This window comes from Neopsephotus bourkii, unplaced genomic scaffold (genome assembly GCF_033783945.1).
Source record: "Neopsephotus bourkii isolate Nb327-2 ecotype Australia unplaced genomic scaffold, CSIRO-AGI_Nbou_v1 NB_196, whole genome shotgun sequence".
Taxonomy (NCBI): domain Eukaryota; kingdom Metazoa; phylum Chordata; class Aves; order Psittaciformes; family Psittacidae; genus Neopsephotus; species Neopsephotus bourkii.
In genome coordinates this window covers 247,857-273,916 of record NW_026900709.1, presented here as the reverse complement: position 1 = coordinate 273,916, position 26,060 = coordinate 247,857, and the positions used below count along the sequence as shown (strand labels likewise).

General features: G+C 40.4%; 1 protein-coding gene across 10 annotated transcripts in view; it reads right to left on the bottom strand.

The window, feature by feature from the left end:
- GULP1 (GULP PTB domain containing engulfment adaptor 1) overlaps window positions 1-26,060 on the bottom strand; it is a 170,490-nt gene that overhangs the window by 90,838 nt on the left and 53,592 nt on the right. For 8 of the 10 annotated variants that reach the window (XM_061376078.1, XM_061376004.1, XM_061376103.1 and 5 more), the window contains exon 2: window positions 22,006-22,126. The exons of the other annotated variants lie outside the window; for them this stretch is intronic. The gene's annotated coding sequence lies outside the window, so the exon portion shown is untranslated. The remainder of the gene's footprint in view (window positions 1-22,005; window positions 22,127-26,060) is intronic. 10 annotated transcript variants of the gene reach the window in all.

Below are 26,060 nucleotides of genomic sequence, written 5' to 3'. Positions count from 1 at the left end.
TACCAATCTGTGCTGAACTTCCAGAACCAGAGGAGAGAAATAAATAGAAGTCATCCTCCTGAGTATATGGAGAAAATATAATAGACAGCTACTATTAACAGATCAAATGACTGAGCCCATAACTGAACTACAGGATGTAAAAGGAGAGGTATGTGAAAAGCAGGTACCAGTATCTTTTCAAAGAAAGCAATTTTTAGACTTTCCTTGAAAACTGGGGGGAAAAAGGGGGAAAACCCAAACAAAGAAACCCACCCAAACAAACAAGCAAACCACAGAAAAACAGTGGTTAAAAACTAGAAGTGGGCCCTTGCCAGAAAGTTTCTATTGAATGGCTTTAATACATATGATAGGCATTTCTTTCCTTTTCTTTCTATGCAGATCCAACCTATCAACTCTGGGTACGGGAATTAGATTCATAAACACTGAAGCAAAACTGTTTCACAGCACCTCAGTTCTTTCAGAAATTTAAGCTTCACTACCAAGGTTTCAAGAAATCAGTGTACAGATCCACAGCGAATAAAAAACTACTCCATTTAAATATGCTTTTAAAAGGTATTTTTGCAGCTGAAGACTGCAAGTTAATTCCACTTGAACTTTACACATACATATTTAACACCTGTCTCTACCAGTCAGCACCAAGCATCTGAATGTCTACTGCTGACTTCCTTGGAAAGCACAACTTGCAGAGGCTACCAGCTGTCCTGCAGTAAGAGAAACACCAGTGTGTGGACTCTTGAGAGACTCTTGTCGCATGTAGCCATAGAGAATCTTCTCCTAGATAGTTGTTTATTTTGAGAGAAGAACCCAAAGCAAAACCACATAACATAGAACAACTCTCTACTGCATTCATGCACTTGAGACCATGCTGTTTTCAAGAACCAAACCTAGAAGTCATCTGGTGAAAAAAAAAATCAGAGCCATCAACATAAAACTCCACCCCATATCCAACTGTTACACCAAACTACATGCTATTCTCTCCTCCTCCTTCCCCAACAACACAGATTGATGTTGTCAATTTTATCAGTCATATCAATCACGGAGAACTATTCAGATTGTCCTACAAGTAACTTAAGTAATCACACAGAAATAATACTGGTGGTTGCTCATGAAAATTAAATTACTCGATGTTTTGGATTCATATACAAACAGAACTTCACAAACACTTCTTGAATACTGCTTTTCCACAGCACTTGAATGTTGCTACACATTATATATATATATATATATATATATATAGACAATCAAAGAAACCACCATACAAGAAAACATCTCTACTGGTATTTAAGCATTTCCCAGTTCATTTCAATAGAAATAGCTAGTACAGAAAAAGAATAAGCTTGTGTGAAATTACCAATCTTAAACAGTCTTGCTTTGATTGCAGTTTTAAATTTTGTGAAAAAAAAAAAAATTGAGCACAAAATTAATAATGGAGAAATGCAGCAATTGTGAGAATTTCTGTAACAGGAAATAGTCATTACAGTCCAGCGCTATAAAAATCTTGCTCAAACACACATCTTTAGTTACAGTTTTCTGCTCTTCTCCAAAACTCATTCTGTTTTAATGGAAGACTTACGCACGATGACTCAAGCAAAGCTCATTCTTTTGAAATGGCTTGAAAATATATGCACATAGATGTGCACTCTCAACTGGCTCATTAATGGCATGCAGACAAGAAGGATTTGTTACTTGTTACTGAATCCTCACAAACATTTTTGACTCTGCCTTAGAAAAAAAAAAAAAAAAAGGAAAAGAAAACAAAACCAGAACAAGAGCATCTAAGTGACTTGAGAAAAACTGTGCTTCTCATAGAAAAAAATCAGTATCTCCACAACACAAATTTCTATATGTAAAGAAAAGAGGAAGAGAAAAAAAAACAAACCCTACTGTTAGGGTCAGGGGAGGAGAGATGAAAATCAAAATTAGTAATTAGCAGTTACCTTGAGAACTGAAAGCATAAAACATTATTTCAGCTAGGAGAAAAAAATTACATGTGAAATTACTTACATGCCTTGATAAGCTGGAAAGGAAGAGAAGTATTGTTTTAAGTGAGGATTAACAGAGACAAAGTACTACAGTATAGTGTGGATGGAAGTTCCCCATTACTCTGCCAAACATGTATGTTCCTTTTTCTTCACTCTGTTTATGACTATGAGCATGCCAGCTCTAATTTGTTTCTCAAACTATCTATATTTAAATCTTATTGGAATAACACTGCACATATGATTATGCAAAATTAATTGCACCTTCCCTTTTCATCCAAGAATGTGTGTGTCTGCTAACTGGATTTTAAAAAGTATACCTTCCTGGTCATGACTCTCTAATATTTTTAAAAACAGCTTAGCTTTGTATGTTTAAACTTAGAGAAATTAACCTGTATTGTAACTGGACTCTGGCTTCAAGAAAGCACAAGAACCATCAACACCACCAACATTTTTTAAACTTCATTAACATCAGAAGCAACAAGATGAGAACATGATTACTACAGGAGACAAATTAAAATAATCTCTCACTTTATAGCTCCTTCAAAAGGAGAATATCATTGGAAGTGCCGGTATAAGAATTCTTTTCAAGAAGTAAAATCTCAAGACACTCCCACATGAATTAACACCCAGACTAGACTCTACACCAGTTAGTAGGTATCAAGTTTTCAAATGCAGTTTGAATCAAGCCAGTGGGAAACTGAACAGAAGCACTTAACTAAGCAGCCAAAAGAAAAACAAAACAAAAAAACAACCAACCTTACACTAAAACAAATGAACCAACCCCTGAATTTCCTTCAAATTCTCTAGAGCCAACGCCTTCCCCTCCGGATAAAAAAAATAAAGAAGTCAGAACTAATACGCCAAATGATTATTTCTTTTTTTATGCCAAACTAATGTTGGAGCTAAAATTGGTATAACAAAGGAAGTTAGTTGCTTATTAACACTGGAGAAGCTGCTTCCTCTCCCATAATGCATTTGCCATCTATGAAATCTTTCAACAAAGGATGTAGAAGCATCCATTGACATTAGATAAAGTTTACAAGTACTTCTACATGATTATTATCATTCCATCTTGTAGGTGCATAAATTAAAATGGAGACACAATACACAGCTTCCCAATGGCACTGAAAGAATGGACAGCTGCAGTAAAACACAGGACTTCTGAATTTCACATTTGTGCATAAGGATTTCTCTAAATGGAAAATATTTTCTAGCAGTTTTTTGGGGGAGCAGGTTTTTTTTTTGTTTTGGGTTTTGGTTTCTGGGGGAGGTTTGTTGTTGGTTTTGTTTTTTTACCACAAGCTTAGATAGTTTCTATTTATTTTACAGTTAGCACGACACTACTACAGAATCAGAATGTAACTTCTCAAACAGAAGATATCTACTACTATTTCATTAACTGATAGCTACGTGGAGCTTTCAAAGCAGAGAACAAAAAAGGTGGAAACACAAACAGGACAGTGTGCCAACTTCTACTAAATTTATGATCCCATTCCTCATGTTATGGCCAATAACATAGCTAGATCAACAAAAGAGGAAGGATGTCAATCCTACCTGTTCCATCCAGGCTTCAAAAGCAGGATTACTGTGCCCATGGTAATACCGTGAATCACTGAATTTGTACATATTCAAGGCCCTCACCATGGATTACAGTGAAGCTCATTCACAAAGGCAGAAGGGCAGTCAAGCGTATGCACTTTTTAAGAGTCTTACATATTGATGTCCCAGGTCCCAGTGTGGCAGAGTAAACACATAACAGATATAATTGAGAGTTACTTTTGGAGCAATAAGGTTTAAATTAACCCAGGAAGACAAAACATTCCTGAAGAGGCAGAGATGAAGGCAGCATGCAGAAGGGGACACATAGACAGAATCCCTACTTACCACCACACAACCATGAACCCCAGAAGAGCATAAGTTAAAAAATCCATTTAAAATATGGTAAGTTGATTTTTTGAAGTTTCTTTAAAAATGCTTCTATTTTAGGTGCTACAAAGTTCATAGAAGGTCTTTGTTGTTTTGTGGTTTTGTTTTCTTGCGTTTTTTTAATGCCCTTAAACAGTAACATGGCAGGCCTTTATTTTCTGCTATTCCTGCATCACTGAAACATAACCTATTTAATCATGTTTTTTGTTTATTTGTTTTAAATACATCAAAATCTAAGCATTCTTCTCTGATAAAGCAGATTTTGGTTTACAACAGTATGATTTGATTACATTTATTCAGAAACATCCTTTGGAGTTTTCATCTCTATCTCAAATTCCATAGCGATTTAAAAATGAAAAAAAGAGGTGATTTACATAGTACACATGACTACTGAGCCAATTAGGTAAGCTTTTATTAATGGCTAAATCATGCATCAAGTTTTTGAGCTGTCAAAGTAAAGACTTTCATAAATCCCTCTAAATGTTATGAACAAAGCTGTCATTTACAGCCTAGGCAATATTTAAGTGAAGCAAAACATCTGGCTCACATTTTCAGACATTTGTAAGCCTCTTGGGTTTCTGTACTTCCATTTCAACAGAAGTGTCTCAATTACCAAAACATTAATAATATCAGGAATTATGGTTACAGAACTGTGGAAGCATCACTTCTAATACATCTAAGACCTTGAATACACTTTGGGTAGCTTCAGTCTTCCCACTTCTCTGGTACAAAAGAGTTAAAGGTGAGGATGAAAAGGAAGCAGCAATTTAAAGGAAGTAATCCAAATAGGGGGAAGGTACTTTACTGCTTTTATATTTCTGTTAGATCCCTTCCAAACCTAATTATACCATGATTCTATGATTATTATTAACCTTTTTTTTTATTTTAGTTATGTTACTTCTGTCTGTAAAAGGTCAGAATCAAAACAACCTCCTGACACAGATTAATGTGATAAACAAACCTCTAAATTTTCCTCTCTAAATCTGGAACTGAATGAAGAGGCAGTGATTTATAAATATAAAAACAAATAAACAATAAGAAAATAAAATACAACATGAAATATAATACTGTACTTTGATTCTTAACAAGATTATATGTTTTCATGCTAAATCCATAACCTTTGAAACGTGAAATGCGATTCTCTCCCTGTCTCAAGAGCAGTCAAAAAAATATTACAGCTGATCTTTCCACTCCAGGAGGACAAAAAAACACAGAACTCTTCATACATGTCAGGAATGTTAACTTTAGGGAGAGAGATCTTAAAAATAATCTATGAATGGAAACATGTAACCAGTGTCAGATAAAAATGAAATTACCTAATAAATAAGAATCTACTGTGGAAAGCCACTGAGCTGCTTACCACAGATGGATTAACTGGTTTTTAATTTAATAGTTTACATGACTCAGAAGTATGGAAGAACAGACTTGCATTTAAAAATGGAATTCAGGGTTTGGTAGATGAGATCTGTGCAACTTCTCTGTCTAAACCTCTGCTAGAGATGAAAAGAATAAAATATAGTATAGAGTTGTCTCATAAAACCATTAGAGCTCACCTCTGATATTTTGATTCATCTCTTTACTTATAGCAAAAAGTCTACCTCTACAAATGCAGAATCTGATAGCGATTATGTATTCCTAATAAGGCCAGATGTCAGATTTTCTGTAGGTAAGTAAAGAAAGGAAGCAAGTAGTTTTGATGAGGAATTTCAAAAGCATAACATTGTAACCCAAGTAAGCATTTAGACAGCAAAGAGGCAACTACAAACACAGGTGTTTTTTCCAAGCACAGTTCAAGCCACATGGGGGTAGGGGACGAAGTCACAAATGCAAAACAAAGATCCATTCAGTTTTTGTTTGGTTGGTTTTTTTAAACACAGGTTATATGTATTCAAGCTATTGACAGCCTTTTTGGAAACCACTTATGACACACTTTTCTCCACCTGTCACACCGAAGAGCGACTAACTGGGTCACCATTGCATTCCTTGTGTCACTGCAATCCATGTGTGTTCCGTAAAGTCAATCAGGCTAGTCTATAAGATTACAGCAAATCACAAAGATTGGAGCAGTGATGCAGCAGGGTATCTAAGAAGTTCACTGACTGCATCAGGCTGGTGACACTTCTGAATGACAGCAGATTTTGGTAATGATGAACCCCTTTCTTCTACAGATGAGTCCTCAGTTCTGGTTATTTTAATTAACAGGGATAAAGCAGCTAGAATTAAATGTTTCAAACATAACTTAAACTAAAGGGTAATTAGAGTTTGACCTTACACATTATGCCAAAAGGCACTGCAATGCACCCATTTATTCTAATAATACTGCAAGAAGTTTGAGATTAAAATGATATAAGTACTTGCATTTCAGAGATGCTAAAGCCTAAAGCTGAATTAAAAATAAAAATAATGCAACCAGATGCAGGTTTAAAAAAAAGGATAATTGCCTATAAAGAAGAATGTAATTAGAAATGTATCAGAATCTTCACCACCTGCAAAAGTTTAATGGCCCTCTAAAAAGGAGTGACTCTCCCCAAAACAGCAGGATGCCTGTAATGTAGGTGACCCTAGGAAACTCAAGGTAACATCCTGAAACAGACTGAGAAGAAATTTTACATTTTCAGTCATTTGGCTGCAGCCTTGGATGTCTCCTTGCCAGTACTACACAGACAACAGAGAAAAACCAGTGACACAACCAGCCTAGCTGTTTGGAAGGGGAAGCAGAGACCTAGGGGCAGACTATGGCAGCAGCTTGGCAGAAATAGCAAAGGAGAGAAACAGTTTTAATAAACAGATCATGGTCAGCAATATTGGGCACGCAGATTTTTATGGGTACACCTAAACTTGTTAGCTCTGAAAACAGGATGCACATAAAATGAAAGAAAAACAAGAACGAAAAAAGATCCCAATCAGGCAGACACCTGGGAATGAATACTGTATTTCATTGCTTTTCTTGTAGGCTTGAAGACTTACAGGAAGAACTTCAAAATCCAGATTATGTACATAACAGCTCTGCCGTCCTATTTGAACACCATCTTAGTATGTTTTACTCACACTCAGAATACCATAAAAATACAAAAATGGTTTTAACTGTTTTAAGGGGAAAAAAAATTTAATGCACATATTATTTATAAATGGATAATATTACTTATTAAAACATACAGCTCCAAACCATGACCCACCAATTTAGTTACCACTTTATGAGATATTTTGTACAGTTTTGCCTTAATCATAATTACTGCTACTTGAAAACCAATCTACACCATAGCGTCTGATTCTTCTAGAAACTTTGCTAATGCACTTTAACCACTCACCATCTAGCCAGCTGAAAAACACTTCACAGAAACATAGCTATTTAAACATGTTTTGTTCTGATGTTACTCTATCATTAGTCATGTGAACAGTTTCACATTTGATTTTAACACACTCTTAGAGCAGTTGTGCTTTTCCCTGCCTTCTGTCCCCAAACACTCCTACTTACGTTGCCCTTCTCTCACACTGGCACAAAGTTCTGCACTGCCAACTCTCACACTGGTTCATACTGCAGTACTGAACTGGAAACCACAGCATCAATATACATAGGAAATCTTTCAGTAAATAAGGGCTTGGGTGAAGTGACAGTTACACTTAGGTCCGCAGGCAAGTTGCTCTAAAATAGCCAGAAAAGACATTAATTCAACTCATTCATCTTCAATCTGCTGCCTCTATACAGCATTCTGAGACATCTGCTCAGCTTGACAATATCACTGTGATGCAAACATGGAGACAAATTCTCTGTCTTAGAAAAACTGTTTTAAGTAACTAAACACAGCTCAGCACTAAACTACAAAAAATGTAAAACATCAGTAAATGCAAAAGTCAGAGTTCATTAGCTTGCTCCAACCACATGAAGACATTTTTACAATGTTCATTTATTTGGCCATAAAACTATAAATCCAAACACAGAGTCTAGGCAAACAAATATTACATCAACTTTGATGAAACAAAGCTTTGCCAATGAAATGTTAAATAGCATTTCTGCGTTAAGTGCAACTGCTTTCTTAATCTTGAGAATTTAACTCCACATACCTATTGAAAAAAACAATACAAGGAGCATTACATGTCCCACTGGCTGCTCCTGCAGGTCTCTAAAGAGTACGTAACACAAACACTAATTTATGGGATCCAGCTCTTGGACTTTAAGTATCTCAAATGCCACTTCAGGGTATTAGGCCAACTGCTGTTTAAATTATGTGTAAATCAGTTGAATCATGACCCTCCACTGGAAAAATCTGCCTTATGGATCATGTCCTTAGGGAGTCGAATGCTATAGTGACAACTTACCACTGAGCTAATCAAGAATCAGAAAATGAAGTTAAAATTAACCAAAGCAGAGTCACTAAAAAAAAAAAAAAAATAAAAAAACCCAATAGTGTTATCCAGATGAACCAGGTCATGCATGCTAGAACCTCCTACCATTTACTACTGCAGTACATTACTGCTACAGTAAACAGGACTTCGAACTTAAAACCAGCTTTGTCTTTAAATTCCAGTACTCCAAATACTTGATAAGCCTGCTGCAAATCAGCAAAAGAATTTGTATCTAAGCATCTTAAATAAATCTGTTTCATGTAAGTCTATCTCTACAAAATGATTCTGTGTTTTGGACTGGTAACGAGTCCTATCAATATTTTTTGCCAATCGGTCTGACTTTGCCCTGTCCTGTGGTAGGAGAGACCTTTTAGGTAGTCTTTTTCAAGTGCAGAGATAAAAGGAGAATCCAGTACATACATAGGAGAGATTTTGAGTTGCTGTTGTTAGAAAGAAAAAAATCCATCTCCTCCCATTTGTTCCCAGGTTACAAGAACCTTTTGCAACTGACATGCTTTGAGTTTTTCTTTTTCTTTTTGAGTATTATTTGTCTTCACACACCCCCTTTTTTTTTTTTTTTTTGCCCCATGAGAAAGGTCTTTTAACAAAGAACATTTAGCTATGTACAAGAGTCTAAAGAAGAAAGCTAGCTACTTGTATACCCATTGTTTTATTTTAGAGAGGAAGTCAAGAACAGCCCCCTTACATCCCAACCATCCATGAAATAAGAACCATAGGACCTGTCCAAGACAGAATTGGGAAGTAACAGCAAAAGTCATCAACACACAGGCTGACTTTCTGAAAACCAGCAGGAACTGAAGTTATCCTTGGTCATCCTACAAGATAATGCCACAGCAATAATACAAAATTCAAGGGACTTTTACTTGAAGCATAGTTTGTATAACACTTATACTGGAGACATCAAGAGACACAAAGGAGGTCAGAAGGGAACTGGACACTACTGATCCATCTTTAAGAAGTAATGAAATCATGTGAGCACTTTGAAGGGGCAATAATATCATAGCAATAGCCATCTTGGTGCCAGATTAAAGATAACCTTTGGGAAAGCCAGCATCATCGACAGACTGACTCAACCTAATCTGACTTTAGCTCTACACTTTCTCTGAGGTACTTCAATGGATTTGGGGATTTAAAATCAAATGAAGCGGTATGTACTTGCTCTAAAGCACATTGCTGAAACTGAAATAAGCAAGACAAGAAAAAGCTTTTATTAACCACTAGAATGCTAAACAAATGTTTTGTTTATAGTCTCAAAACAACAGAAATTTGCTACATAATTTTAGCCTACCTTCCTTTCAGCTAAAGAAAACATTGTTTTCCAGAGCCTCTTAGCTTCCTATCCACACTTTGAAAATATTTAAATTATTTAATGTTTTTAACAAGTATATCACAACCACTTCCATAAATACTTATCCATAACATTCTATGTCTGCAAATTTTGCCTTTTTCCAATAAATCAAGGGAAAACCCCTCCTCCCTTCCTGCCCTGCTTCCCCAGGTGATCTTCCGTAATAGGTTTGAGGCCCTGGATCTTGAAGGAGAGGTAGGTGAGGATGTGGTGCAAGGCCCACCTACAAGGCCACATAGGAAAAAGCAGTCGACTTCACACCTCAAGACTGCCTCTGATAAGAAGGAAAGAAGGGTCACTGTAGTAGGTGATTCCATTCTGAAAGGAACAGAGGGCCCGATATGCAGAATTGAACCTCATCATAGGGAAGTGTGCAGTCTGCCTGGAGCCCAGATCAGGGATATCACCAGGGCGCTCCCCAACCTGGTGCACCCGACAGACTACTACCTGCTGCTGGTCTTCCAGACGGGTGAGGGGGAAGCTGCTTCCCGCAGTCTGAGGGGGATGAAGAAAGACTACAGGGCCTTGGGGCAGATGGTGAAAGACTCTGGGGCTCAAGTGATCTTCTCCTCACTCCTTCCATCTTCTGTTGATGATGTGGGACTGAATGGGAAAATTCAGTCCATAAACGATTGGCTTCGAGGCTGGTGCTGCAGGCAGGGCTTTGGATTCTTTGATAACGGCTGGTTTTATAGGGCACCAGTCTGGACATTGGCATGTGGGAAAGGTTTATCGCACAGAGGCAAAAGGGTGCTGGGGCATGAACTAGCAGGGCTCATTTGGAGAGCTTTAAACTAGATTCGAAGGGGGATGGGGTTGTAGCTGGGCTTGCCTCAGTGGGACAGCGCTCCAGAATTGATGAAGACTGGGAGGCCCTCTGTAATCCTAGGGTGAAATCGGTGTGCTCAGCTCGCCCCCTGAAATGTCTGTACACCAATGCGCACAGCATGGGAAATAAGCAGGAGGAGCTAGAAACCTGTGTTAAGTCAGGAGATTATGACCTGGTGACAATTACAGAGACGTGGTGGGACAGCTCACATGACTGGAATATAGTCATGGAGGGCTATGTCCTTTTCAGGAAAGACAGGCCAGCCAGGCGGGGTGGTGGGGTTGCTCTTTATGTGCGAGAGCAGCTACAATGCACTGAGTTCTGTCCGGGGACAGATGACGAGCAAGTTGAGAGTCTGTGGGTGAGAATTAAAGGACAGGCTGGCAGGGGCGATACTGTTGTGGGGGTCTGTTACAGCCCACTGGGTCAGGGTGAGGAAGTTGACGAGGCCTTCTACAGGCAGCTGAGAGCGGCCTCACAGTCACAGGCCGTGGTCGTCGTGGGGGATTTTAACTTCCCTGATGTTTGCTGGAAGGACTACTCGGCAACCCAGCCGCAGTCCAGGAGGTTCCTCCAGTGTATAGACGATAACTTCCTCATGTAAATGGTGGATGAGCCAACCAGGTGAGACAAAGGGGCACAAAATCACAAAATGGGATATAGAAACTTTTATAAGAAGTTTTAAGTAATGTTAAGTTTGATGGCTTTGTAACAGTAGCAATGAAAAATTACTGAGGTGCAGGATACATAGAGAAAAAAAACAGAGTACAACTAGAGAACATACTAAGAATTCTCACAAGATAAATCGTTATAGTTGGCCTAGTTTTAAGAAAAACAGTCTAGAAGAACAGGACACAGGGATAAGGAGTATCTGGGAATGGCAGGTGTCCAGGATGGGCTACAGTTAAACTAACTGATAAGTAGGAGGATAGGAGGATTATTATGTCTCTGGTGCTAACGAACCAATTATACTGGTATGAGCATCTACTGCGCGTGCTTCAAAGGCTGCCAGAAGTGATGAAGATTGTTGGAAGAAGTAACCGACCCTCAGAGACCACCACCACAATTCTGTACGCATGCGGGGAACTCTCTGGAAAATGATGTAATCCATACGTAGCCTCATGAATATGTATGTATGCCCAGTGACTATATAAGGGTGGCTTGTATAGCAATACGGGGACACACGTTAGGAGGATTTATCCCCCGTGTCTCCCGGCGCCGCAATAAAGAATACCTGCTTGTCAGCTTGAAAACTTTGTTGGCAAGTTTGTTCCTGGAGTTTTCTCCGAATCAATTTGGCGACCCAGATGGGACCCTCTCAGCTCGGCTGCAGGACCCGCTGAGGACAGGGCTCCCTAGGGCCCTCGGGAATTTTTCCCGGAGGGACCCCTCGACTCATTCGGATCGCTGCGGGAGCAGACAAGGACCATCTCATAAAAGGTATTCTTTTTTTTTGTATAGTCTGTAAGGTGCAGGGGGCACCTCGGTTTGGTAAATTGGTTTGGTAAATTGGTTTGGTAAATTGGTTTGGTAAATTGGCTTGGTAAGCGTACGCATGGTTTGGAAGCCTTCCGTAAATCGAGATAAGAAATCTCGTAGGTAAAGGCGTATACCCGGCTGCTAGCGTCCGTTCGGTATACACCCACAAGAAGCAGGGGGCTTCTTGTGGTTTGGGTCCTGCAAGACGCAGGGGGTATCTTGCAGAAAAAGGTTTTGGATTTTACTGGTATACACCCAAAGGAAGCAGGGGGCTTCTTGTGGTTTGGGTCTTGCAAGACGCAGGGGGTGTCTTGCAGAAAAAGGTTTTGGATTTTACTGGTATACACCCAAAGGAAGCAGGGGGCTTCTTGTGGTTTGGGTCTTGCAAGACGCAGGGGGTGTCTTGCAGAAAAAGGTTTTGGATTTTACTTGTATTTGATTTATTTTGTGGCTTGTTATATTAAGGATTTTGATCTTGTGGTTTTGGTATCAGTGACAGACTGTTATAACTAAGCAGGGGGTATCATCTTGTGATTTAGGTCCTACAAGACACAGGGGGGTGTCTTGTGGAAATGGTTTTGTGTCCAGTGTGCTATCAACAGCCCATAAGGGATTTTATTCAGTGATGCTGTCAGCGGGGGTCCCTGAATAGGTTAGTAGAATCACCCTCCGATACAGTGGGCTGTTCAGTATGGTTCCCACAGTGGGACGCAGACAGGCTGGTCGGACACAAGGGTCTCATCCTTCCTGGGACACTGACAGGCTGGTCAACTATAAAGGGTTCAAGGAAACCCTCCTATTAATGTTACAATATGGTCTGAGCTATAAGGGTTAGGAAGTATTGCTTTTGATTCTACTGGTATTCGCTTATTTTGTGGCTTGTTACAGTAATGATTTTGGTCTTGCGATTCTGGTACTGGTGACAGGATGTTATAACTGTGTTATTAACTGTTGTTTGTTTGGTTGAATTTAAGTCTCTGTCTTTGTCTCAAGTGTTGTAACTGTGGGGAGTATGTCTGGGGATCCCATCTGTGTGTGTGTGTGTGAATGTGAGATTGATAATGGAAAATCAGCAGAGTGAAGAGATCTTGAAAAAGAATCCTTTTGGGTGCATTTTGGCACACTGGAAAAAACTTGGAGGGTCTCCTGGGGGCTTGGTAAATAAGAAAATATTGGTAAAATATTGTAACCAATGGTGGCACTTTGTATACTTTGGAAGATCAGGAAAAATGGCCTAAAAATGGAACTCTGAACTATAATACATTGTTACAATTAATGTTGTTTTAAGGGGGCAAGGAAAATGGGATGAAGTAATGTATGCAGATACGTTTTTCACTTTAAGAAATCACACAGAGTGACAGACTGAATGCAAAATTAATATAGCTCCACCAGATTCCTTAATTTTGGCTTTGGAAAAGGACAGGGAAAACTGAAAGTTACGCTGGAGATGCTCAGCCTCTGATATTGGGGAAAGATGTTTAAAGTTAAAAAACAGTAATCAGGAACATAAGGTGGAAAATCACGTACTACAGGTACCTCTGAGAGGAGCACCCTCTGCCTCTGTCCTATCTGATATTGATAAGGAGGAAGAGATTTCTGTCACTGGCAACCAGCGGCACATCCACATTCAGAGTTAAGAAGGGGTTAAACCAGAAGTGCCGTTGCAGAGGCAGGCATCTGCAGGCCCTGCAGAGCAGGGGGAGCTGCTGTGAGAAAAAGAGAAAAAAAAAAAAGGAAAACCAAGGGGGAAAGGAGGGGAGCTCGAGCAGCTCCAGTGTTTGAGCGTGGGAGGAGGGATGTCTGCAGGAGGTGGGGGAGTGGGCTCTTCTCTTCTGTGGGACCGGACCGGTGTGCGTGCTATGGGGGGGTTTTGGACGCTGGAAGTGAGACTGCCTGGGGAGGGCAGTGCCATGGAGTGGCTCCGGTGACTGAACTGGAACTAAACTGACGGGGACCTGGGGAATCTACCCTAGCAGATCCACTGGTTACATTAAGACTATGAACTAGGGGAAATAAAGTGGAATTTTAGTGGATACAGGAGTAACTTATTTGGTGTTAAATAAGAGAGAAAAGAATTCGTTACAGATGTGGGAGCTACTGGCCACCAAGGAAAAGAGGAAAAAAAAAAAAAAAAAAGGCATTCTTTTTGGAACCTTTAAAGTACAAATTGGGAAAACAAATCGGAATGCATAAATTTTTATGCATGCCAAATTCTCTAAAATCTTTGTTAGGGCGAGAAGCAACATTTAAAGAAGGCAAAATGGAATTCAGAGTTAAAAACAATTAATTGCAGTTTTGAGTTTAATTCAACAGAAAAGCAAAAAGGAGAACCTCCCTGAAATAGAAGAAATCCTTAATCAGGTGTATGTGGGAGTATGGGCACCTGAAGTTCCAGGTAAGGCGAAAAATGCTTTGCCTGTTACAGTGGAAATAAAAAGGGGGGGCCTACCCAATTAGAATAAAACAGTATCCCTTAAAATTAGAAGATCAAAGGGAATAAAAAAAAAATTGATAAATTTTAAAATATAGATTATTAATTGAATAATAATCAAAAATGGTTTGCCGTCCTGGATTTAAAAGACACTTTCTTTTGCTTACCACTGGCCAAAGAAAGCCACAATTATTGGCTTTTAAATGGGAAAATCCTGACAGAGGAAGGGAAACTCAATTAACTTGGATAGTTTACATAAAGGGTTAAAAAAAAAACAAACAGTCCGGCAATTTTTGGAAATCAGCTAGCATGAGAACTAGAATCATGGAAGCCACCTACTCAAACGGGACTCTGTTACAGTATGTGGATGACCTGTTAATTGCTACAGAAACAAAGGAAGAAAGTATCAAGTGGACAGTGGAATTGTTAAATTTTCTGGGACTGAATGGTTATCGGGTATCCAGACAAAAGGCGCAACTAACCCAAACCCAAGTTTCCTACCTAGGATATGAAATAACAGGAGGACAGAGAGAACTTGGAACTGCTAGAAAAGAAGCCATTTGCCAGACTCCAAGACCATCGACCGTCAAGGAGCTCCGGACATCCCTGGGAATGACTGGATGGTGCAGATTTTGGATCCATGATTATGGTGTTCTGGTAAGACCCCTATATGAACTGTTGAAAGGAAACTCTCCCTCTTTAGAATGGACTGATACAGCAGAAGGGGTTTTTAGAAATTTAAAAACAGAGCTAATGAGAACTGCAGCTCTGTGACTCCTGGATGTGACTAAATCCTTTTGGCTATATTCCTGTGAAGAGCAAGGAATAGCTTTGGGGGTCCTTGCTCAAAAACTAGGACCCTACAGAAGGGCAGTGGCCTATTTTTCAAAACAGCTGGATGAAGCGAGCAAAGGATGGCCCAGATGCCTAAAAGCTATGGCAGCAGTTATCACAAATATTAAAGAGGCTTGCAAATGTACTTTGGGACAAAAGATTACTGTACTAGTGTCCCATGTGGTATCAGTAGTCCTGGAGCAGAAAGGAGGTTATCTCCTTCACGTTTTTTTAAATACCAGGCCACTATTGTAGAACAGGATAATACAGAAATTGCGGTCACTAACGTTGTGAATCCAGCATCCTTTTGCAGGAACAGTCGACAGAACCACTAACAAAAGACTGCTTGACCACCATAGAGACTGTATATTTGAGCCGACCAGACTTGAAAGAAAGACCTCTGGAAGATGCTGATTCTTGGTTTACTGATGGTAGTAGCTTCATGAAAAATGGTAAATGAAAGGCAGGATATGCCATTACCACCACTTCACAGGGAAAAAAAAAGTCTAAACCTTCACCTGGTAACACCTCTGCACAGAAGTCAAAAATAATAGCATTAATAAGAGCCCTGGAACTGGCTAAAGATAAAAGGATAAATATTAGGACTGATTCTAAATATGCATTTGGTGTGGTCCATGTGCATGGTGCTATCTGGAAAGAATGTGGACCTTTGAACACACAAGGGAAACAGGTTAACCATGCTACAGAAATTCTACAATTACTGGAAGCTGTTCAGCTACCTGAAGAAGTAGCTGTTATGTACTGTAAAGGGCATCAACAAGGTGGCTCTGATCAAGAAATTGGAAATAATTTGGCCAATTTTGAAGCCAAACGAGCAGCTGAACAATTTCACATCATGTCCTTAATCCCTGACGGCAAACTACCAATTGAAAAATCTAAACCTAGATATTCAAAAGAGGATAGAAAATTGATTGAGAATCTAAAGGGACAGGAAAATAGAGGGTTGGGCTCAAATACCTGGTGGGCGAATTGTAATCCCCTATAACCAGCTCTGGATGTTAGCTCAGGAAGAACATAATAAAACTCATTGGGGTAGCAACTCTTTGCATAAATATTTAGACAAACAAATCTATACACCACAGTTCAATTAGTGACAAAACAATGTCAGCTATGTCTTAAGAATAATCCTAAGACTGAAAATAGAAATCAAACTGGGACAATTGGGAGAGGAAGTTATCCGGACAGCAGTGGCAAATAGATTTTTCTGAATTACCAAAAAAAAAAAAAAAAAAAAAAAGGGGTGGTTATCGATATTTATGGGTGTTAACGGATACTTTTTCAGGCTGGCCAGAAGCATTCCCTTACAGAATAAATAATGCAAAACAAGTGATTAAAATATTATTTAACAAGATAATAAGATCATTTTGGGGTACCAGAGGCAATTTCTTCTGACCGAGACTCGCACTTTAGTGCAAAATTGTTACAAGAAATTAGGAAAAAATTAGAAACTGATTGGCAACTGCATGTTCCATATAGGCCTTAGGCCAGTGGGCAAGTAGAAAAGATGAACCATCTGATTAAACAACAAATTAGTAAAATATGTCAGGAAACAAATTTATATTGGTACCAGGCATTACCACTGGCTTTATTAAGAATTCGAACTAGACCCCGGTCAAAAGAAGAGGTTAGCCCGTTTGAGATTTTGTATGGAAGACCGTATCAGTCCCAGTTTAAAGGAGAAAGTCTTCAGGAAGTGGGAGAAGGCTATCTCCAACAGTTTCTGATCAATCTGGGAAAACAACTGGAGGAGATAATAGGGAAAAGAGCAAGAGGTTTGGATTATCCAATTCACCCTTTCAGATCTGGAGACTGGGTTTATGTTAAGAATTTTTCAGGAGATCCTCTACAGGAGAAGTGGAGCGGACTGTACCAGATATTATTGATCACCTTTACAGCAGTGAAGATAAAGGAACAACCTGCTTGGGCACATTATTCAAGAATAAAGAAAGCACCAGAGCCAGAGAAGACAGGGTGGATCGAACCTTCAGTACCCTTGCGTATGAAATTGTGTCGGTCATAATTTGGACTCATATGATAACTGGCGCACAAGCTTGGGACCAGAATTTATACCTGAAATTAGTGCAGAATGTTACTAATATTTTCATCATAATGACTGTTGGGTGTGTGCACAGTTGCCTAAATCAGGAGAAAGCCTGGATCTCCCATTAATTGGAGTTCCAATTCCTAACACTGTCTCATGGACAAATTTGTGGGTGAACACTAGCGATCTGTATTCAAGGGAAAGGTTAACATTTGAAATAGTTAATCCTAACCCAGGTAATAAATACTACACCTGTGCACAAAGGGGTATTACATCAGAAACCAGAGTAGGAGATCAGGCTTGTTTAAATGCCACAGATGTAGGTCACCATTCAAATTACAATCATACAATTAACAATTAACATAGATGGTATCGTAGTTCAGTGATGGCCCGTTCCTAAAGGGAAAGGATGGTATTGGTTATGTGGGAAAATGCTTATAAGATTTTACCCCCAACTGGAAGGGGGCATGCACCTTAGGTGCTGTAATACCCAATTTTACTATTATCAACAGGTACCCTTCCAGGACCTGGATTAGAAGTTTTGCTGAACGAATTAATTGAGGGTTTAACCCTATTATTCAACAGCACAACTCATTTCACAGTTTTGTAAAAGGGCTAATTCCATCTTTGGCAGTAAGTGAATTAGAGAAGGCAATTGTAAATATCTCGGCAACCATAGAGGAAATGGAAAGTAAAAACATCGATATAATCTAGGCAGAACAAGAGATAACTAGCCTATCTAAGGTGATATTACAAAACTGAATGGCTCTAGACATGTTACTGGCATCACAAAGAGGGGTTTCTTCCATAATCAATGAAAGGTGTAGTTCCTATACAGACTAAAGTGGTGGAATTGAAACAGATCTGGAGGAAATTTGGAAACAAACTAAGATATTTCGTGAAATGGCCATGGATGGCACCTCCTGGGGCTTTGAAGAAACATGGAAAAAGTTAACTTCATGGTTACCCAATCTCTCCTGGTTGAGGCAACTGGTTACAGGAATATTGGTGTTAATTATTTTAATATTGATTATTTGTGGTATGATACAATGTTCCCTCTGGTGTTGTAAACGGTCTATGATAAATTACGAAGAATGGAAACGGAATGAAACTAAGCACCAGGTAGAAACGGGATATTATTTCAAAAAGACTTTTGGTGGTAATGGTAATATATAAAATGTTGCAAAAGAATTTGCAAAAGGACAGAAAAAGGGGGGAATTTGAGACAAAGGGGCACAAAATCACAAAATGGGATATAGAAACTTTTATAAGACGTTTTAAGTAATGTTAAGTTTGATGGCTTTGTAACAGTAGCAATGGAAAATTACTGAGGTGCAGGATACATAGAGAAAAAAAACAGAGTACAACTAGAGAACATACTAAGAATTCTCACAAGATAAATCGTTATAGTTGGCCTAGTTTTAAGAAAAACAGTCTAGAAGAACAGGACACAGGGATAAGGAGTATCTGGGAAAGGCAGGTGTCCAGGATGGGCTACAGTTAAACTAACTGATAAGTAGGAGGATAGGAGGATTATTATGTCTCTGGTGCTAACGAACCAATTAAACTGGTATGAGCATCTACTGCGCGTGCTTCAAAGGCTGCCAGAAGTGATGAAGATTGTTGGAAGAAGTAACTGACCCTCAGAGACCAGCACCACAATTCTGTACGCATGCGGGGAACTCTCTGGAAAATGATGTAATCCATACGTAGCCTCATGAATATGTATGTATGCCCAGTGACTATATAAGGGTGGCTTGTATAGCAGTACGGGGACACACGTTAGGAGGATTTATCCCCCGTGTCTCCCGGCGCCGCAATAAAGAATACCTGCTTGTCAGCTTGAAAACTTTGTTGGCAAGTTTGTTCCTGGAGTTTTCTCCGAATCACAGGAGAGGTGCGCTGCTGGATCTCATCCTCACTAACAAGGAGGGTCTGATCGAAGGAGTGAAGGTTGAGGGCTGCCTTGGTTGCAGCGACCACGAGATGGTGGAATTCAGGATCTTGTGTGGTAGGGCCAGTAGAATAGCAAGTAGAATTGCAACCCTGGACTTTAACAGGGCAAACTTTGGCCTCTTCAAGCAATGGCTAGGGGAAATCCCATGGGCTAGGCTGCTTGAAGGTAAAGGGGCCCAAGATAGTTGGTTGACGTTCAAGGACTGCTTTTTCCGAGCTCAAGATCAAAGCATCCCGACACGTAGGAAGTCAAGGAAGAGGGCCAGGAGACCTGCGTGGCTAAATAGGGAATTGCTGGGTATGCTGAAGTGGAAGAGGAGAGTTTACAGGTCATGGAAGGAAGGGCTGGCCACTTGGGAAGAATATAAGGCTGCTGCTAGAGGATGTAGGAAAACAGCTAGGATGACTAAGGCCTCCTTGGAATTAAAGCTGGCGAGAGGGGTCAAGGACAGCAGAAAGAGCTTTTTCAAATACATGGCAGATAAAACTAACACCAGAGGCAATGTAGGCCCGCTGATGAACGGGACGGGTGCCCTGGTGACAGAAGATACAGAGATGGCAGAGTTACTGAATGCCTTCTTTGTCTCTGTCTACTATGCTGGAGGCAGTCCTGATCTTCAGCCCTGTACCGCTGAGACCTCAGATGAAGACTGGTCAATGGAGCGGTTTGCCTTAGTCGATGAGGAATGGGTTAAAGACCAGTTGAGCAATCTGGACATCCATGAATCCTTGGGTCCAGATGGGATGCACCCGCGGGTGCTGAGGGAAGTGGCGGAGGTCATTGCTAGACCGCTCTCCATTATCTTTACCAAGTCTTGGGAAACAGGAGAGGTGCCTGAGGACTGGAGGAAAGCAAATGTCACTCCCGTCTTCAAAAAGGGCAGGAGGGAGGACCCGGGTAACTATAGACAGGTCAGCCTCACCTCCATTCCTGGGAAAGTGATGGAACACCTTATCCTTGGTGCCATCTTAAGGCATATCAAGGATAAGAGGGTTATGAGGGGCAGTCAACACGGCTTCACCAAGGGGAAGTCATGCTTGACCAATCTCGTAACCTTTTATGAGGAAATAACACGGTGGATGGATGATGGCAGAGCGGTGGATGTGGTCTACCTTGACTTCAGCAAAGCGTTTGACACAGTCTCCCACAGCATCCTCGCAGCTAAATTGAGGAAGTGTGGTCTGGATGATGGGGTAGTGGGGTGGACTGTGAACTGGCTGAAGGAGAGAAGCCAGAGAGTTGTAGTCTATGGGGCGGAGTCTAGTTGGAGGCCTGTATCTAGTGGAGTGCCTCAAGGGTCGGTACTGGGACCAGTATTATTTAATATATTCATCAATGATTTAGGTGAGGGAATTGAGTGTACTATCAGCAAGTTTGCTGATGACACTAAGCTGGGAGGAGTGGCCGACACGCCAGAAGGCTGTGCTGCCATCCAGCGAGACCTGGACAGGCTGGAGAGTTGGGCAGGGAGTAACTTGATGAAATATAACAAGGGAAAGTGTAGAGTCCTGCATCTGGGCAGGAACAACCCCAGGTTCCAGTATAGGTTGGGGAACGACCTGTTAGAGAGCAGTGTAGGGGAGAGGGACCTGGAGGTCCTAGTGGACGACAGGGTGACCATGAGCCGATACTGTGCCCTTGTGGCCAAGAAGGCCAATGGCATCCTGGGTTGTATTAGAAGGGGGGTGGTTAGTAGGTCGAGAGAGGTCCTCCTTCCCCTCTACTCTGCCCTGGTGAGACCTCATCTGGAATATTGTGTGCAGTTCTGGGCCCCTCAGTTTAAGAAGGACAGGGACCTGCTGGAGAGAGTCCAGCGCAGGACAACTAAGATGATTAAGGGAGTGGAGCATCTCCCTTATGAGAAAAGACTGAGGGAGCTGGGTCTCTATAGTTTGGAAAAGAAGAGATTGAGGGGTGACCTTATTAGTGTATATAAATATATAAAGGGGGAGTGTCACGAGGATGGAGCCAGGCTCTTCTCAGTGGCAAACAATGAAAGGACAAGGGGAAATGGGTACAAACTGGAACACAAGAGGTTCCACTTAAACTTGAGAAGAAACTTCTTCTCAATGAGGGTGACAGAACACTGGAACAGGCTGCCCAGAGAGGTTGTGGAGTCTCCTTTTCTGGAGACATTCAAAACCCGCCTGGACACGTTCCTGTGTAATCTTATCTAGGTGTTCCTGCTCTGGCAGGGGGATTGGACTAGATGATCTTTTGAGTTCCCTTCCAATCTCTAACATACTGTGATACTGTGAAAATTCCCTTTATCTAGACAAGCCCTTTTTGTTTAAAGAGAAGAAAAGCAAGAAGGTTGCAGCTTCAGGGGACCGTAGCAGTGTTTTCAACCTAAGCAGCGAGTTATCAGCTGTGGAGAACGGAGGGGCAGAAAAAGAAAGGAGGGGTGGGGGGAAAGAGCACAAAAGCCTATTTGTAATAGTCATGCCAACAAGCATTATTCTCTCACTCAACAAAACGGTTAGTGAAACACAGTTACTAGACTGAGCAAGCTCTGGGTCAACAACTTGGTCCTGCCATTCACTCCACAGCTGACTTCACCTAACAGGCACTGCTTAATAGGGGAAATGGGCAGAAGTAGACCCCCTAACCCCCGAAGTCTGTAAACTTAGCCTTGTGGCTTTGTTACAAGTGCTTTAAATGGAAAATGAACAAACAAAATGTAAGTTGAATAGTCTGTCACAATCTTAAAATACCACTCAACCAAGAAAAATCAAACATTTGCATAATCCTTTTCTATAAAGCAGATCACAGCAACAATTAAAAGGGCTTACCCTTTTGCGTTCAGATTTCTTGTGAAGGTACAGAGCAGACACTAATTTTCATGTGGAATAGATCACTCCTTTGTCAACATTTTTGAACCTTTGTTACTGCTGCTTTATAGCTTTTCATGTACTGGAATAAAAAGAAACAGTGACAGATATAAGCTGTGAACAAGGTTATTATCAAAGCACAGAATTATTTTCTCATATTTAATTCTTTTCTCAAATTTAAAAGGTACAGCTTAGTGGAAATATTTCACACAATTTAATACAATTTTGCTGCTAACCAGACCAGAATGTTGGAAGCAACAGAACCTTATGTTCAAATAGGAATTCCAATTTAAATTTTTTCCCATAATTTGCTTATCCACACTGTCCTACACCAGTAAAATAACCATTTAACACAGAGAACAGTAGTTTGACTATTTATTAGTTAGAAGAGAATGCTGTACTCCTACACATGCTAAGAAATGGTTCTGTAAATTTAAAGAGGATCCTGGGAGGTACTAGCCTGTCAGCCTCATCAATCTGACTGGGAAGATGATGGAACAGATGATCCTCAAAGCTAAGCTAAGGCACACGGAAGACAGGGAAGTGACTCCAAACAGCCACCACTGCCTCACCAAGGGCAAGTCCTGCCTGACCAGCCTAGTGGTCTTCTATAATGGAGTGACTACATCAGTGAGCAAGTCAATAACCATGGATGTCATCTCTCTGAAATTCTGTAAGGCCTTTGACACGGTCCCTTATAACATTCTCTCTCAATTGAGGAGATATGGATTTGATGGGTGGACTGTTTGGTGGATGAGAAATTGGCTGGATGGCTGCCACTGAGTGGTCAACAGTTCAATGCTCAGATGGATATGACAAGTGGTGTTTCTCAGGGGTCTGTATTGGGACCAGTATTGTTCAATATCTTCATCAATGACAGACATTGTGATCAAGGGCAACCTTGGAGAGTTTACAGATGACACCAAGCTGAGTGATGCAGTTGACACATCTAGGGAATGGGATGCCATCCAGAAGGACCTGGAAAAACTTGGGAAGTGGGCCTGTGTGAACTTCATGAGATTCCACAAGGCCAATTGAAAGTCCTGCACTTAGGTCAGGGCAACCCTCAGTACCAATACAGGCTGAGGCATGAAGGGATTTAGAGCTGCCCTGCCAAGAATGACTTGGGAGTACTGATGGATGAAAATCTGGACATAAGCCGGCAAAGTGCACTCACAGCCCAGAAGGACAACTGTATCCTGGGCTGCATCGAAAGAAGTGTAGCTACGAGGTCAAGGGAGGAAATTCTGCCCCTCTGCTCTGGTGAGACCACAGGGAGTATGAAGATGATCAGAGGGATGGAGCACCACTCCAATTAAGAATGGCTGAGAGAGCTGGGCTTGTTCAGCCTGGAGAAGGCTCCAGAGAGACTGTATTGCTGCCTTTCAGCACTTATGAGGGCTTATAAGAAAGATGGGGACGAACTTTTTAACAGGGTCTGCTGCAATAAGATATGGGGTAACAGTTTTAAACTAAAAGAGGGTAGATTTAAACTAGATAGAAGGAAGAAATTTTTTACAATGAGGGTGGTGAAGCACCAGACCAGACTGCCCAGAAAGGTGGTAGATGCCCCATCCCTAGAAATATTCAAGGTCAGGTTGGATGGGCTTTGAGCAACTTGGGTTAGTGGAAGGTCTGCCTAGGCATTGCATGAGGGATGAATTATTTCACTCAACAATTTCACTTGCTTTTATCAGGCCTTTATAAGAATACCAAGACAGTATGCTGCTAAAGGGCATCCACTTAAGGTATGTTCTGGAGTTACAACATACAAAGATTTTCCCTTTATCTAATCTGAAATCTGTCCTCTACCATTTCATCATCATGGCATTACCGAACTCAACAAGCAAATGCTACACTCACACTGATGCTCTATTTCTTATACTTTTCTTCAAAAATGAATGCAAAAGGTAGAGAACTGATATTTGCAGCTTTTGCAATAACATATTTTTGTTTCTAATCCAAATCTGTGCTATTTATGAATTTGATATTCCAGACAGAAGACAAAACCATTAACCTATTGCACATGTAATGATGTTGTGCCTCTACTTGAGCCTGTACAGCCAAGCACCTCCTATTTCCCTGAAGACAGCAGAAGCTCTAAATCCTCAGCCCCCTCTCTCCAAAATCAGGCTTTGAAGACAGCATCCACTTGAACATTTTCTTGTCTACTGACACAGGATCCCATCCAGAAAACAAGTCCAAAACACATACTTAACTGTTGTTCACACCTAGATTGACACCTTGTTTGTGAGATTTAAATTACTGCTTACTTAAAAAATAAAAATATTAAACAACTTCTACTTGCCTCTCCCTATTTCTTCTTGTAGCTATATGGTAACAGTATTCCACCAGTATTTTTCACAGTAAAAGCAGAACAAGAGAAAAGGTAATAAAATGCTCTGGAAGGCAACACTCATTAATGCAGCGTTCAAGATTGGATCAGAAGTAGCAGCAGAACTGGGAATCACTGATCCAATGGCTCTGCTCTTTTTTTCTTATTTGCAGTTCACCCTACAGTGCCTGAAGGTGTTGAGAATGCTCTGCCAGCAAACTGTTATTTGCAAACTCATTCATATTGCACTGTCCACAGTGACTGTAACCAACATTTCAAGAATTGCATTTATAGAGCAACTGTCAGCAGAAGGACTCAGATGTGCAGCAAAAACTTAACACAATTCACCAGTTATATTCAAGGTGCAGACATCTCAGAAACCATGCAGAGAGGTTCTTAACCTGGAATTGTCACAGAAAGACATGTAAGTCCCTCTGGCATGTTCTGTTGTTGTACAAAATCTCTTCAACTTTAAGCAGTTGGTAAAACAGTATTTGTAACATTAAGTAGCACGACCTCTCCTCAATTACAGATTCTGTTTATCATAGTAACAAGACAAATATTTATAAAGTGCACTACACGTAAAAATTGTAAAGACTTTTTTCACTTAGACATGTCAAAAGATTCGGCAATCAGGCACAGGTTCATAATACCCACATCATATAACAATAGAGCAGCACACTTGAGACTCAGCTATTGAAATACATTCCAAATTATACAAGACCAGTATGCAGTGTAAGTTATCCCTAAATACTTCAGGTTTACTCCACCTTCAAGAGAGGGAAGAGCTTCTTTATAATTACAGCGTAATAGAAGTTATAGCAGTTTTAGAAGACACAAATAGCATTTAGTCATGGCTATAACATATGTGTAAGATACAGTATATGCTTGACATCATCTCAGAGCAAAATGTTCCAAACCATTTAAACTATGCTCCTTGAAAACTTCTGGATGAATAACCAGTGTCCTAGTGGGCACATACAGCACATCCAGTGCAAATACCTTGGTTGATTTAAAAAAAGAAATAAAACCCTTAAAGCCACATGAAAGGCAAGTCTCCACAGTCACCAACAGCCTCAGCTAAGCAACCAGTCCCCTTGAAACTCCCCTTCCCAACTTGGCTTACACTCACTCCTCTCTACCTATCTTCCCCAGTTCACAGATTCATCCCCTATTGCATTCCTACAGAACTTAAATGTTAAATATTTTGCAAAAGAAAGATGAAAATATTAACTACATTTTCCTTCATTTGCAAGGTCACAAAGATAATTGTTATAGATATTCTGGTCCAGCAGAAATAAAAAAGAACCTGCTATTCCACACATGGGATAAAATGTCTTCTATGCCTCAGCGCCTTGGTGTCTGTGCATTTCATACTACAATTTGCTTTATTTAATGCCTATAAAATAATGTTGAAAATACAGATTTTTTTTTTGTAGATCTGTGGTGTAATGTGCAGTAATCCTGACTAATTGAAAAATCATGGCAGTCAGGTGAAGTTCCTGACGACTGGAAAAAGGGAAATATAACCCCCATTTTCAGGAGAAGGAGAAAATGGATGACCCGGGGAATTACAGACCAGTCAGTCACCTCTGTGCCTGGCAAAAATCTTGGAGCAGATTCTCCTGGCAGGCATGCTAAGGCACATGAAAAACTAGGTGCTTGGTGACAGCCAGCATAG